Below are 14,307 nucleotides of genomic sequence, written 5' to 3'. Positions count from 1 at the left end.
AAATCTGAATTGTATGACAGCAAATGTGTGTATAAAAAGCATTTTTGACTCTTTCATCCACTTTCACTCTGTGTTGTGTTCTATCTCAGCATTAAAATACAGTTTCTTTGCAGCTTCAAAGCTCCTGTGTGTTTTTTTTTTCTAATTTTTCTGATGGCATATCATTTTGTTGTAGAAAGTGCAGGCTCCGTGTTGCTTTTAGCTTTGTGTTCTCATCATTCACTGTGCTGTCTGCCAAAGTGTCTTTTTTTTTTTTTTACCAGCCTTTAGCGTCACTAAAGTCAGAAACGTTCTGAAAACAATTTGGGGCCACACATTAAATCTTATTTAGGGCCACAGAAATCCTATCTACATAATCAGTCTGTCTATCAAGACATAACATAAGCTGTACTTCCACTGGATTTGTCAATTGTTGTGCAAATTTGGTTTGTGTTGCTTAATGCAATGCACTTCATTACAATCTCTCTGCCCTCGAGTGACTGATCTGATGCCCCCCTTACATTACATTCATAGCAGTAAGATTACATTCAGTGTAGGGTGAGATTTTCCCTTCATTTTCATGCTTAAATCAAATGTAAATTCACAGTTTTTCTCAGAGAGATTGGGCACGGACCTCAATAAGTTTGCACCCCTGATGATTCTCTGACAGAAAATGGAGACAAGTTCCTCACCTTGACCTTCAGAGCTGGTCTCATATTTTTGTAAGGTAGCAAGAAACTACAGGTAGCTTTTTAATTACTCTCTGCGTGTCATGATAAGTGCAGTACAGCTAATATCAGCTCTTTCTCAGCCCCTGAGGCACTGTGGTAATTCCCTCTGCTCTCCTTCCAAAAGCTTAGTTTACAGAACATGCCCATGATGAGTTTACTGTGATGATAACAGCTGTGGATTTTCTTTCTTCAAATATCTTCGGCAATCTTTCAGGGTTTCCAAACCATGCGTTTCATGTGCAAATATCACTCAGTGTCCGTCATGGAAATATATGGCTTAATGAGTGGCCCACTTGAAAATGATAGACCATTAACATACTGCTCAGTGCAGTGAATTTCATACAGAGACTGAAAATTTGTCTGAAACAGTGAAATTATTTGAAGTTGTTTGGGGAAGGCCAGTATTAGGTGATTAATAATCAAGTGTCAGAGTTTAAGATACATTAGTTCCACCGCTGTCTGCATTGTTCCAAAGTACAGTCTTAACAATCCACCACACACAGTCCTCTCCCTGATAGAATTGGTTGTAGAAACATCATGCATCTAACATTAGTTTAATCACACAAGTGCAACTAACGCAAAGCTGTAGGTCTCCAAGCACACCTGATATTTTGGTTCATGTATGTGAAGGGCTGGATGACGTGGCGATTAAATACACTCACAGCCAATGACATCACAGGTCTCATAACACACCTGGGCCAATCACAGTGACCCAAGACAACAACAGCTACAACAAATGGGAAGATGCTTCTGCAGGAAATCAGAGTGAGCAGCATGATGAGAACACACAGCGCCAAACCTGTTAATTAGTAACTACTGTTCATTAAAAAGAGTTTGTTGAAGCTGCTTATGAATACATCAATCCAACACTACTTCAACATCGTATAAAAAGCTAGCTATGGACATGTTTTTTTTTTTTTTTTAAGATTATTTTCTAGGGCCTTTTCAAGCTTTATTTGATAGAGATAGCCGAAGAGTGACAGGAATGCAGGGAAAGAGAGACATGGGGAATGACATGTGGGATTTGAACCCTGGGCTTCTGCAGCAAGGACTGAGCCTCCACACATGCTATACCAACTGAGCTAATTTGAAAACATAAGAAGCATCCTATTTTGTTAATATATTGATCATTTTTCAGCAGCAAATAGGTTTGAAAAGAAATATAATGTTGCCTGGATTATGTTTGAATTGAGAACAGAATGCAGAAATGTTTTTCATGAGGGAAGAAGAACCCCTTGTGGACCTGTGTTTACCTGAGAAAGCTGAGATGATGAACATGGAAGAAAAGAGTCGGTAGCATGTTCAGCATTCAGCAGACAGAGAGGAACATTAGCATTTCTTTGAGATCACCTAATCAGTGAAATACAACAGTCACTCTCCTTTAGCTCTGTTTTGATCTTCACCAACTCCTGAGGGAAATATCTGTCTCTTTAGCTGCTCAATACTCCTCCATGTTCACCAGCTAACGTCTATCTGCCGTTTTGGTAGTGCAAGGTAGTGTACAGTTCATCAGCTGCCTTTTACCGAAAGCTGACTTGAAGACAGAATGTGTTTGAAACACTTTGAAAATACTTTGAATATATTAAGAGAGCAGGTCGTAGGTTATATCGTGTGTTGCTGACTCACCACAGACCAGAAACAGCCATGGAATGTACACATTCCAACCACGTACCATACCTCTGGCTTTTGTTGTGCACTCATTCATATCCCAATTGGTTCAGCCTATCTCATGTCTGTTTCGCTTATCTGCAGTGTGTGTGTATAATAGTGTGTGCACATGTGGGCACTAGCTGTCACTTTTTGTTTTTTCAACAATATCCCATATGTGCAAAAGACTTGATTTGGGTGATTTGTTTTATGCATCTTTTTCTCACATGACAGTACATGTTAGGAATGGCTCTGTATTGGTTCCATAATAGATTTTTTTTTTATAATATTTCTCAGCCAATCAGGGTAGTAGTCAAGTGATTTGTTGTAGCTGTTCATTATGGAAAGTGGATGGTTTGTTCTTTGTTAGAACACTCCATTGAAACCATTAAAAAGGTAATTCATCAGGTCATGCAGGTCCAGCTGACTGACTTGTTTTCATTCTGCATTCTTAAGTAGTTGTGAAATACTGTACAAGTGAGGCGTATGCTTGAGTTGCTATGTGACACAAAGGTAGGGGTCCAATCATGAAAGGAACTGTGCGATGGGGGAGCTCCAGACCGTAGAGAAACTTTGCTTCATATCGATTCTTGTAGTGAGCCTGGTGATGTGTTGAAGTCTCTGGGAATTCCCGGCGCTCATGGTTGCGTTGATGCGAAACACACAGTAGATGCTGTAGATCACTATCTCGTGCTACAGAAAAGATGAAAGGCTGATTTATGTAAGCATGTGCTTCTGCTTGTTGGTGTTACGATTCAGAGTATGATCTCACTGGGATTTGGAACTACTTAATGTAGTGAAGCACTTTCGAACTGTTCAAATAACTCGATTTGTCTTTGATTTATTACCCAGAGATTCTGGTGGGTGGCATTAATAAAGTCAACCATTCATCAGCTCTACTGTAGCCTACGGGGTAAATGTTTGGCCTGCAGATGGTGCCAGATAACAGATGCTTTTACCTAAATTTAAAAGGTTTAACGCTGTACGATGATCATTGTAGAACACATTAACGGTCATGTCATGTACTTTCTTTAGTCTAATCTGAACTTCAAATCCCCAGAAAGGCTCTTAACCAAAGAGTTGCAGAAAAAACAGAAACCAGCACCTGAACACATTGAACAACAATTCATAGAAGGCTGGTGCTACCCAAATGTCAGCATATTGTCATACTGGCTGATTTCAAGCTAACACACTAAACGTAATGTTAGCATTTACAAATGGAGGGGCTACCATAGAGACAGAAAACCTCCTATTATTTCGACTTGGGAGCGTTCACGCATTATTCCAAGATGCCTGCCCACACTGCTAACTTTAAAGTCAGATAATTAAAATAGCCTACAGTAGTTACATTCATTGCTATATCCGTTGTGACAATTGATAACCAGTTACAAACAACCAGTTTATAGTTCCTTTTAGGTTAGCTGAATCCACTGTATCACTGTCCACTTTGTATTTTGTTGGGATGTAACCTATCTGCCAACAATGGTAGCTGAGCTTTCTCAGCGGCCAGTGATCTGCTACCAGAGTGAACCCAACAACCTTACAAAGGAAAATCATTTCAGCAGTTTTCCCATTCTTTCGGTCACTAGCCAAAGCTCATGACCATAGTGAGTGTTGGAACATCCATGCCCATATTACTGCTGGAGCTCTCAATTGCCCATTGATCTCATGCTCCATTTTACCCTCTCTTGCGAAGGTCCCAAGATATTTGAACTCCTTTACCCAACCCAGATGAAGTGATCCACTGTTTTCCAGCAGAGAACCTGGGCCTCAACCTTCAGACTCCACTGCTTCAAACTCACTGCAATCACCCACTCCAGTGTGTGCTCAAGGTTACAGTCTGATCAAGCCAATAGAACCACATCATCTGCAAAGAATAAAGAACATTTCTGAGTTTGCTCCAACCTGCTGCAACTTTTTACTGTTCTCTAATCAGCCATATTATGTTGGAAACAGCTTATCTTCTGGGTGTATGGGTGATAACCATTATTCAGAGCCATTTTCTTTTGTAGGTCAATTAGCTGACAGCCATTATAAAAGATCACAGATACAGTTCTTCAGCACCAGCAGCAATACAGGGAATTCCAACTTTCTCCATTTACAAAACCTCAGCCTGCTGGTCATGCAGTGTTTGTCTGATCATGCACATTCTCAGGAGGTCAGATATAAACAGAAGTATTAAGCTTGAATCCTCCGGCAAAGTAGAGATAATGACTGTGTGGGAATATGCAGACACCGAAGACAGTCATGAGTGACGATTGCCACAGGAGACAGCACTGTCAGATTTACAGAAATACACGTACTGTATACATACACCTAAAACTAGAAGTACATTCTGGTGTTTGATATTTTACCAATATTGTAGCTCATATTTTGTAAACTGCATTTATGAGTGGGTGTTTGTTAGTCTATACAAACTTATTGAACTTAAAGATTTTTATTATCACGTTTATGATCCTGTCATCTTCCTGCAGGGATCAGTGAAATTTATATTGGCATTGATTCAGCGAGGACAGGGTGTCTACAGGCAATATATATTTTTGGTCTAATGTATGATATCTCCTGTTGAGCAGAGGCATGATTGTTCATGCCTGCTTGATATTTTTCTGGGAATTTGGGAAAGCTTAAGAATATTTAATAGTTTAATTCCAGAGCAAATTGTGATTAATTATGATAAAAGACTAAAATACACAAATTCTCCACTGAAACCCTGAAAGGAATTGAAGCTGCTGTGTGGAGATTTTCTGTAAGCAAAACATCTTTACATTCAGTCATCAAATACAGTGTGTATCACGTACTGAGTTTATTTCCTTCCTGGTAATATTTAAGCAAAAATGATTTTTTAAAATGATTTCAGTTGTGCATTGTGTCTATCCAAATTCTAGCAGTCTTATTCATCACTACCTTTACTGACAGATTTCAGGCTCGTCTGCTGCTGCATAGCTGCCACCAACCGTTGATATTAATGTGAATTGTTCGGCCTGCATGCCGCTGTGCATGGATGTGAGTCCTCATGCACAATACAAATACAATAGAGACAGAACACAACATGTCATACTCTATGGCCACCAGAAGAGAAAACAACCGGTGCCACAATACAGTGTACACAGCCAAGGGCTAAAAAGCTCTACCTGAAGGTAGCTAAAAAATATCATCCCACAGTTTTCCCATTCTTCTTGCTAATGCCTCATGTCTTATTGCCTGTATGCACTGCATTTATCAGATGTGCATTCTACATGTGAAAGGTGAGATCACGTCTTTTATGACATAGCACAATGATTAAAATTAAACTGAACTGAATTTTGGCTGAAGTGCTTTTGTGCCCTAAATAACTCTTCACAGCAAGAGAAAAGTTTAGCATAGAAGTATAATATATTCAGCATAAAACACATCACTGCCTTAAAAGATTCAAATACTGAACCGTGACTGATAAATTAATTTAATTCCAGGTTTTCTGACATAATGTTGCTGCGGTCAAAGGAGAGCCTCCATCACAAGGAAACAGCTATGGCTCACATCCAAATTTTTATGGTGTTATTCCACATAGAAGGAGTGTTTGCTGTCTGAAAGCTTACGCCGGGGTCAGAGGAGAGATGACACATGACCGGCCACCAAAGCACAACTCTGCTTTCGTTCCATCAGTTGTCTTTCGACACGCGACTTTGTGTTTCCTGTTAATTCCCCTTTCAAGAATGGCCAGACGGTTTTTCCCCCCTCTGAAGTGGCAGATATTTTGCAGAGCTCTCTGTTTGATAAACAAAAAGGGTTCAAGGATCTTTTTCAGCCATTCAACATATACACATCAGAGGTGATAATAAATTGAGGAGTTAAGCATTTTCACAGACAGCTCAAAAACAGATTAAAGAAGGAAGTGAGTTTAGGAATAGTTATGAAAGCTGAAATAGTTCAAGTAATGGATGATTTAACCACAGTTTGACCTTTGAGGTAAACTGCTGCACTTTTGTATCTGAAAGTATTTTTCCAGTTGGTATCTGAACAAACAATGCATCAGTGTAAAGAGCAGGCTAATTCACAGGTTTCAACTGATCCCTGGAGCAGATTTCTGGAAAGCTCCAAGAAGAGGATTTTTACTTCTGGCAGTAACGAGCCGTGAGGACCTGTAACGCTAGTTGGGGTGTGGCAGACTTAAAAGAGGAAATGTTGACCAACTACCTTGCACACTCCGCAGTATTTACAGTGTAAACTAGGAGGCTGGCAGAGGAGCGTGTTCTTATTTATCTTGGCTCTGGGATTATCAGTGGAGATTGGAGCTGTTATGAGAAACATTTTTGTGGGTGGCCTCTCCTGTGTTTGCGGTTTGGCTGTGAGGCTTGGAGAGAATTAACTGTAGCCTTGTGCATATCTGTATCTTGCTGTTGTCCTTCAGCACACTTGATCAATAATCCTGAACCTCATCTGGGCTCTACTCTGCTGTGGGAATGAAAAGTTTTGAACAGAAAGACAAAAAAACATAAACACAACAACTAAAATAGACATATACATCAAGTTTTCTTGCAATAGGTGCTATACAAAATGAGATGCAAAACAGCATAGCGTAGCATGTTGTTTTGGCAATATCACATGCATGCAAGAGAGAGAAGAGTGTTTGCTTAAATTAACAAATAAGCAACCTAGCCAGCTAATGTAAATGAGGTTAAAATGCTTTCAAATTCAGTTGGTATAAAGGGTTGAAATGCATATTAAAGTGCTATACATTTTTATTTTCATTGCAAGATTCAGAGCCCACTAACATTTACATATTAATATCAACTGACTGACAAATATTAGATGAGACTGTAATGTTGAAGCCAGAAAGGAAAGAGGATATGAGAGAGAGGGAGCATGTTATGAAATGCAGAGAGACAAACAGAGGTGAAGGAGATATTTAAAATCAAGATGTTTTCAGGACAGCAGGCCCATGAACTGCCCAGCGAGCTCAGTTTTATGGATCTCTGTGTTTCTAAAATCCTGCATACGGCCTTGTCCATCACACAAAATGCATCTTCAGACTTTAGAGAGAAGCCTTAATTAGAATAATTATAACATAATTAATTATTCAGATCTCCAAACATGATTGGCTAAGATCCTTATATTGGGTTTAAGTTGGGCATGGTTATGCTTGGACATTTATTACGCAATTCATTTTGCAAATCAATCATAAAATAATCCACATCAGTTGTCCCACAAATATGGACTGTACTTAAATATATAAATATATATAGCACCTTTCTACTCTTCTGACCAGTCAAAGCACTATTACACTGCATATCCCAATCACCAGTTGATGGCATTGGCTGCCATACAAGGTGCCAACTGCTGATCAGTTTTTGGAAGCTAACCAGTCATAGACATTCACACACATCATTCGGGAGGAATTTGGGGTTCAGTATCTTGCCCAAGGACACTTTGACAATAAAGTAAAGTAAAGTAAATCGTACTTTTTAGATCGATCTCAGTTTGTTCACGTCAATGATGAATCCTCCTTGCAGACCAAAGTTTGTCATGGAGTCCCACAAGGTTCTGTACTTGGACCACTTCTATTCAGTTTATATATGCTTCCTTTAGGGAACATTATTAGGAATCACTCTATCAATTTTCATTGTTATGCTGACGACACCCAATTATATTTATCGATCAAGCCTGATGCAACCAATCAGTTAACTAAACTCCAAGCATGCCTTAAGGATATAAAAAGTTGGATGACCTACAATTTTTTTATGTTAAATTCAGACAAAACTGAAGTTCTTGTAATTGGACCCAAACACCTCAGAAACTCTCTTTCTAGAGACTTAGTTACTTTAGATGGGATCCCCCTGGCCTCCAGCTCCACTGTAAAGAATCTTGGAGTTGTTTTTGATCAGGATTTGTCCTTTAACGTCCACATAAAACAAATTTCGAGGACTGCATTCTTCCACTTACGTAACATCGCTAAAATCAGACGCATTGTCTCTCAGGCGGATGCAGAAAAACTAGTCCACGCATTTGTTACTTCAAGGCTGGACTATTGTAACTCTTTGTTATCAGGCTACTCTAATAAGTCTCTTAGGACTTTGCAGTTAATTCAGAATGCTGCTGCACGTGTTCTGACAGGAACCAAGATCAGAGATCACATCTCTCCCATTTTGGCTTCCTTGTATTGGCTACCTATTAAATCTAGAATAGAATTTAAAATTCTTCTCCTTACTTACAAAGCTCTTCATGGTCAGGCACCATCTTATCTAAAAGAGCTCATAATACCTTATTACCCCTCTAGAACACTGCGCTCTCAGGACGCTGGGTTCCTTGTGGTTCCTATAGTTTCCAAAAGTAGATTGGGAGCCAGAGCTTTCAGCTATCAGGCTCCTCTTCTGTGGAACAAACTACCTTTCTGGGTTCGGGAGGCAGACACGGTCAACACCTTTAAGAATAGACTTAAGACTTTCCTTTTTGATAAAGCCTATAGTTAGGGCTGGCTCAGGTCATCCCTTAGTTATGCTGCCATAGGATTACACTGCCGGGGGACCCCACCGAGGGTTATGCCTAGCCAGGCACGGTATTGGTTGAAGATGCACACATCTCCCTTACCGAAAACTCTCTCTCTCTCTCTCTCTCTCTCTCTCTCTCTCTCTCACTCTCACTCTCTCTCTATATCTCTCTCTATATATATATATCTCTCTATATTTCTCTCTATCTCCCTCTCTCTATATATATATCTCTATATCTCTATATCTCTCCATATCTCTCCATATCTCTCCATATCTCTCCATCTGTGGACATGTCTCATTAATGCATGTTACTAACCAAACTTCCCCGGAGTTTCTGTGCTCTGTCGTCCAGCAGGTTCTCGTGGATCGTGGCTGCTGTGATCCTGCATGACGCCCACTACATATATTATTACTGTCATTATTACTACCATATCTATTACTGTAATCATTTTTATCATTCATTATAATTCATTGTCATTTTATCAGTCATTGTACAATATGTTTGTGTTGATTTGTCCTGTACACGTGACATCCATTGCACGTCTGTCCGTCCTGGGAGAGGGATCCCTCCTCTGTGGCTCTTCCTGAGGTTTCTTCCACATTTTTTCCCTGTTAAAAGGGTTTTTGTGGGCAAGTTTTTCCTCACTCGAACCGAGGGTCTAAGGACAGAGGGTGTCACTCCCTGTACAGATTGTAAAGCCCTCTGAGGCAAATGTACTTTGTGACTTTGGGCTATACAAATAAAATTGATTTGATTTTGATTTGATTTGACATGCAGTCTGGAGGAGCCACAGCCGCCCCCTAAAACCAATCCAAAACTGAAAGACACCAACGTCACTACTAATAAATAAACCCCTAAAGTGTTAAGAAAAATGTTTTTTACTGAACAGAAAAAGTACACCTTCTGAATTCAAGATTAGCTTAATTAACTTGTTAATTCATTGTAGAACAAAAACAAAAGATAACCAAAAACACCTTTGTTAGTCTTTCTGCTGTTCCGGCAATCGTCAACTGTGGTTTGGTCGATATAAATCCTCAATTCACTGAATGATATTCTGGTAAAATTGTTGTTTATATCAAAGGAGTCTAGCCTGCTGGCTTTAAATAGCATCTTCAGTTCCTCATCAGAAAGGGCTGTCTGGCGGCAAAGTAAAGCAATGAAAACTGTTAAAATATAGTTTTAAATATAATGGAAATATTCTAAACTTAGTCAACTCTGATATCATATATGCATTTTTACAATTTCAAGACACATTTTCAGAGTTTATATTGGTTTGTCCAGTAATGAGAAGAACAAATTTAGTTGTCTGTTTTTGGAACCTGGTAATTATGAATTTCAATCACATAAACCCGGCTACTGTGTAGTGGAAGCATATTGAGTTTATTATTACTATTAAATTCACATGAATTTTATTAGTTAATTTATATCAAAACTATGTAATTCAAATGGATGGACATTTTCTATGCAATTGAAACAAGTCCTGCATTTCAAGTGCATCTCCAACAATAAAACCACAATACAAAGTGTATATAAAGTAAATTATATTAAATCATAATTCAAATTCACAATTCTGTACTGATTTGAGCATCTCATCTTAAGTGTATATAATTAGTTTTAGTTTTATGTATACAAAAAAAAATGTATATAATTAGTATAATTAATCAGTCTGGAGCCCTAATAGATACAGGTTGACATTCTGTTACCATTTTATATTCTTTAATTTTTTGATTATTTATTTTGAGAGAACTTATCTTGGAAGGTATACAGTATATCGAGATAAGTCCAATTACTAATGTAAAATATCATTCCAGATCTGCTTACATTCTATATATAATAACAATTATTTATTAATCATACATGAACACACACACTCTCTCTCTCTCTCTCTCTCTCTATAATATATATATATATATATATATATATATATATATATAGAAAACCTGATTTGATTTGATTTGATCTGCATGTTAATGTTCATAAACAAACAGCAAAAAACTGAACTACTAACATCAGTTATAGCTGCTCAGCGTCACCACAATAAGCAGCATGTAAACATACCTGTAAATATCACTTAGAACTGGTTAGACGCTGGTGTGGTTCTTACTCTTCAAAAGCACGAACAACATGCTGCCTGCCCAAGACATACTAGCTGATTGCACATCTCAGACATTTGGATTTCTAAATGCAAAGTCAGTGCTTGAATGGTGGCAAGACAGGCGCTAAATGTGACTATTACTTCAAGGACATGCCTTACCTGAAACAATGAGAGGTTTAACTCTTGCAAACTTAAGCTACAGTGCTGAGCTGTAGCTTAAGTTTACTGTGTCCCAATCTTTTGTCAAAGTCTGTTCCCTCTCCAGTCCTCTGTTGTTTAAGTTAGGATATATTAACACAGATAACTGTTCAGGCCTGTTATTCTAAAAACAAATGCTCATTGCTCCAAAGGCCTGTTGATATGAAAATATACACTTTTTAAAATAATAGACCTGCTCGAACAAAGGACAGTCCCCTGTCAATAATTACAGATATGAAACTGATAAGTAGGAAGTGGTTAAAACCAAGCGACAACCTCCATGGCTGGCAAATGAAGCCAATGCAGATGTGCTAAAAACTGCAAGACTGAAAAACAGTTTTGGTCTCTATAGCTAATTTACCCGTTCATGACAACTGTACTGAGGGTATAAGGGAGGGAATAACATTGAAACTTAGAGTTATGAATAATTAAGTGTGTGGCCGTTTTGATTGACAGGTCGGTGCTGTTATTAGAGCACCCCATCATTTGGCCCGCCTTAGGTCTGCCACTGATCCACGTCAATATATTTAGATTAGCCAGGCTAAGCTTCACATATTTGAACTTCAAAATGTCTCTTCAGAAACCTGTGGGTGACGTCACTCATGCACTGTCCAGTCTTTTTTTTTTTTTTTTTGTCATTGGATAAAACCCACAGCACCTTCATTTTAAATCAAGTTGAGACTAAAAGCATATGTCTTATCATTGTACTTGAATAGATTATTACGCAATAGAAGTATAGTCAGCAACTTCCTTTCTTTCTTCATTTAAATATCAACAAAGCTCTTCTTGAAAGCCACAGTTGCACACAGTCATGTAATGGATGCAAACATTTCCGTCCTATCAAGCCAAATTAATTTGGTTATTTGAGAAAGCAGAGAGTGGAGAGCTTTTCTTAGCTGAGTGCACTTTAACCTGAACTTTCATCGCCTGACGTAGGTGGGTCTGGCTCCAACAAAGGATAATGGTTCTGATGATGGATCCCAGTGCTGTCTCACTGTGTGGCATGCAGTCAGCTTCTGTGCTATTGCTATGACACACACACACATACACACACACACACACACACACACACACACACACACGCGCACACACACACACACACACAGCGACATTACTCTATGCCTCAATCAAAGCTACTTGTTGAGGTCTTCCAAGATCAGCTCAGTTTCAAGGTGATTTATTATTATTATATGTGAAAAGACTTCCACCAGACTCCACTGGATACAAGTGAATCACACTTACAGGGTTTTACCCAGGCGCTTACATGCACAAGAAAAACCAGCAAGCAATGGCAGGCAGAGTGACTCACAGTCCTAGAGTGCATTTTTGGGTATTTGAATCATAATGCAGAAATTTCAGGGTAACTTGTCAAGGTTTTCCAGTCTGGTAGTAAGGCCCTTTAAACAGGATTTTAAAGACATACATGCAAATATGATATCTGTTCAAGTAGATGATCTTCATCACATTTACTGTAGTGTTGACTTTACTATTTTAGGATATTGTCAATCACTTTTGAAAAATGTACAAACACATTTTGGGGGATATATGATGAAAATAAATGATGAAATTTAAGCACAGCACTGACTGCAGATAGACTGTCTCCAAGGATCATTCCAATTTATTTGAACTTCAATATCAACATCAATAACAGCAGTTACATTGTGCTATGAAACACAAGCAGTCAGAACTGTCTGTTGACTGTCTAAACTACTTTATATGGAAGTAAAGCTATAAATGAATGAACCCAAAAAGTCAGTAATAACGTCTCATCGGACAGGAAAGTCTTTTGTGAGCACTACTGAAATAAGTAAATGTTTGAACCAGGGACATAATCTGTGAACCATGTTTTGGCACGGGCCTGATCATACCAACAACCAATGAGACCAACGACCAGTAGCATGTTGGAAATGTCCACTATGAATATAATATTGAACCAGAATTATACATATTCATAGATGTTGTCAGCAGTGGTGTGTTGTGACTACCACATGTGCTCTTTCTTCTCTATCTGTATCTCTATCTCCCTCTCAGCTGGACATTCCTCTGGGCTTTCTAGTGAGTTGTTGTTGCCTTGAGTAACAAATCAGCTCAGGAATGCGTGTTGTCTTTTGCAAATGGATTTAGAGCCAATAAATTATCCAACGCCAAGTAATGGACAGCGCTTCATAATGATGAAGAGTTGGGCTTGCCTTAAGAGAAGCAATGTTTTGGGAGTATTGAGTTCTCTTGGAGTATTATTATTTTCTCTCTTCAGTGAGGGGTCTTCACTGGGTTTTAGCCTGTGTTGAGCCCTGACTCCCTGTGAATTAGAGCAGGAATCCCCTCTGTGATTTACACCTCACCCGCTCCCAGCGACAGCACAGCAGACAAAACCCACTAAATGAACAGGTACTGCAGGCTAAATGGCCTGACCCGGCGCTGCGCGGTAGGGTTTCCGCATGCAATCGACCCCACCACAAAGGCCACCAACAGTCTCTGCTTCTGCTTTTCAGATTGGAAATAACTCCCATCCACAGCTAATGAACATCCTTTCACTGGATGACAAATTGAGGAGAGAAAATGTGTGTCGGGTCATCATAAAGTATTCTGCCACAGAGTGGTGCAGAGTGCTGCCTATGGATGTGGGGAATGTGAATCTGCTCTGTTGTGCTGCAGTCAGGCAGACAAAGAGCCGGGCCAGGGCCGTCAGCGACTGTGGGACACACTAAGCATCTGGTGACAGATCCGTCGGGATGCATGACCACTTTACACTGGGTTGTCTGTGTGTGGGAGCCCTGGATAGATACATGGAGTGTTTTTACTGCCGACTTAGTGCACACCTCAGGAATTCCATCACGGTCCTGTCCTCACTAGTAAAACCTGCTTGTGTGCTCTACTCCAAACAGCCATGTGTTTAATTGTCTGTGGTAGAGGCCTGCTAAGCACAAGTGCCTTCTTTTTCTCCACCTGTCACATGAACACATCAGTAGGTGTTCTTCAGCAGGCTGAATAAATCAGGACAAACAGCAACACCCTACTGCATTCATGCAACTGCTGGACTTGTTTATGAGAATCTTGGAGGCTTTTCAGGCCCAGTTTGATGATTCAGTGCTGATGATTCAATAGAATGATAATGAAATGTTGCTCTTAGAGGTCAGACTTTGTAGAAAGACCATTTATTTTGAAGGATTCCAAGTTGCAAAACTGTTTTGC

This window comes from Larimichthys crocea, unplaced genomic scaffold, assembly GCF_000972845.2.
Source record: "Larimichthys crocea isolate SSNF unplaced genomic scaffold, L_crocea_2.0 scaffold269, whole genome shotgun sequence".
Lineage (NCBI taxonomy): Eukaryota > Metazoa > Chordata > Actinopteri > Sciaenidae > Larimichthys > Larimichthys crocea.
The sequence above is the reverse complement of the archived record's forward strand: the minus strand, read 5'-3'. Positions refer to the sequence as shown.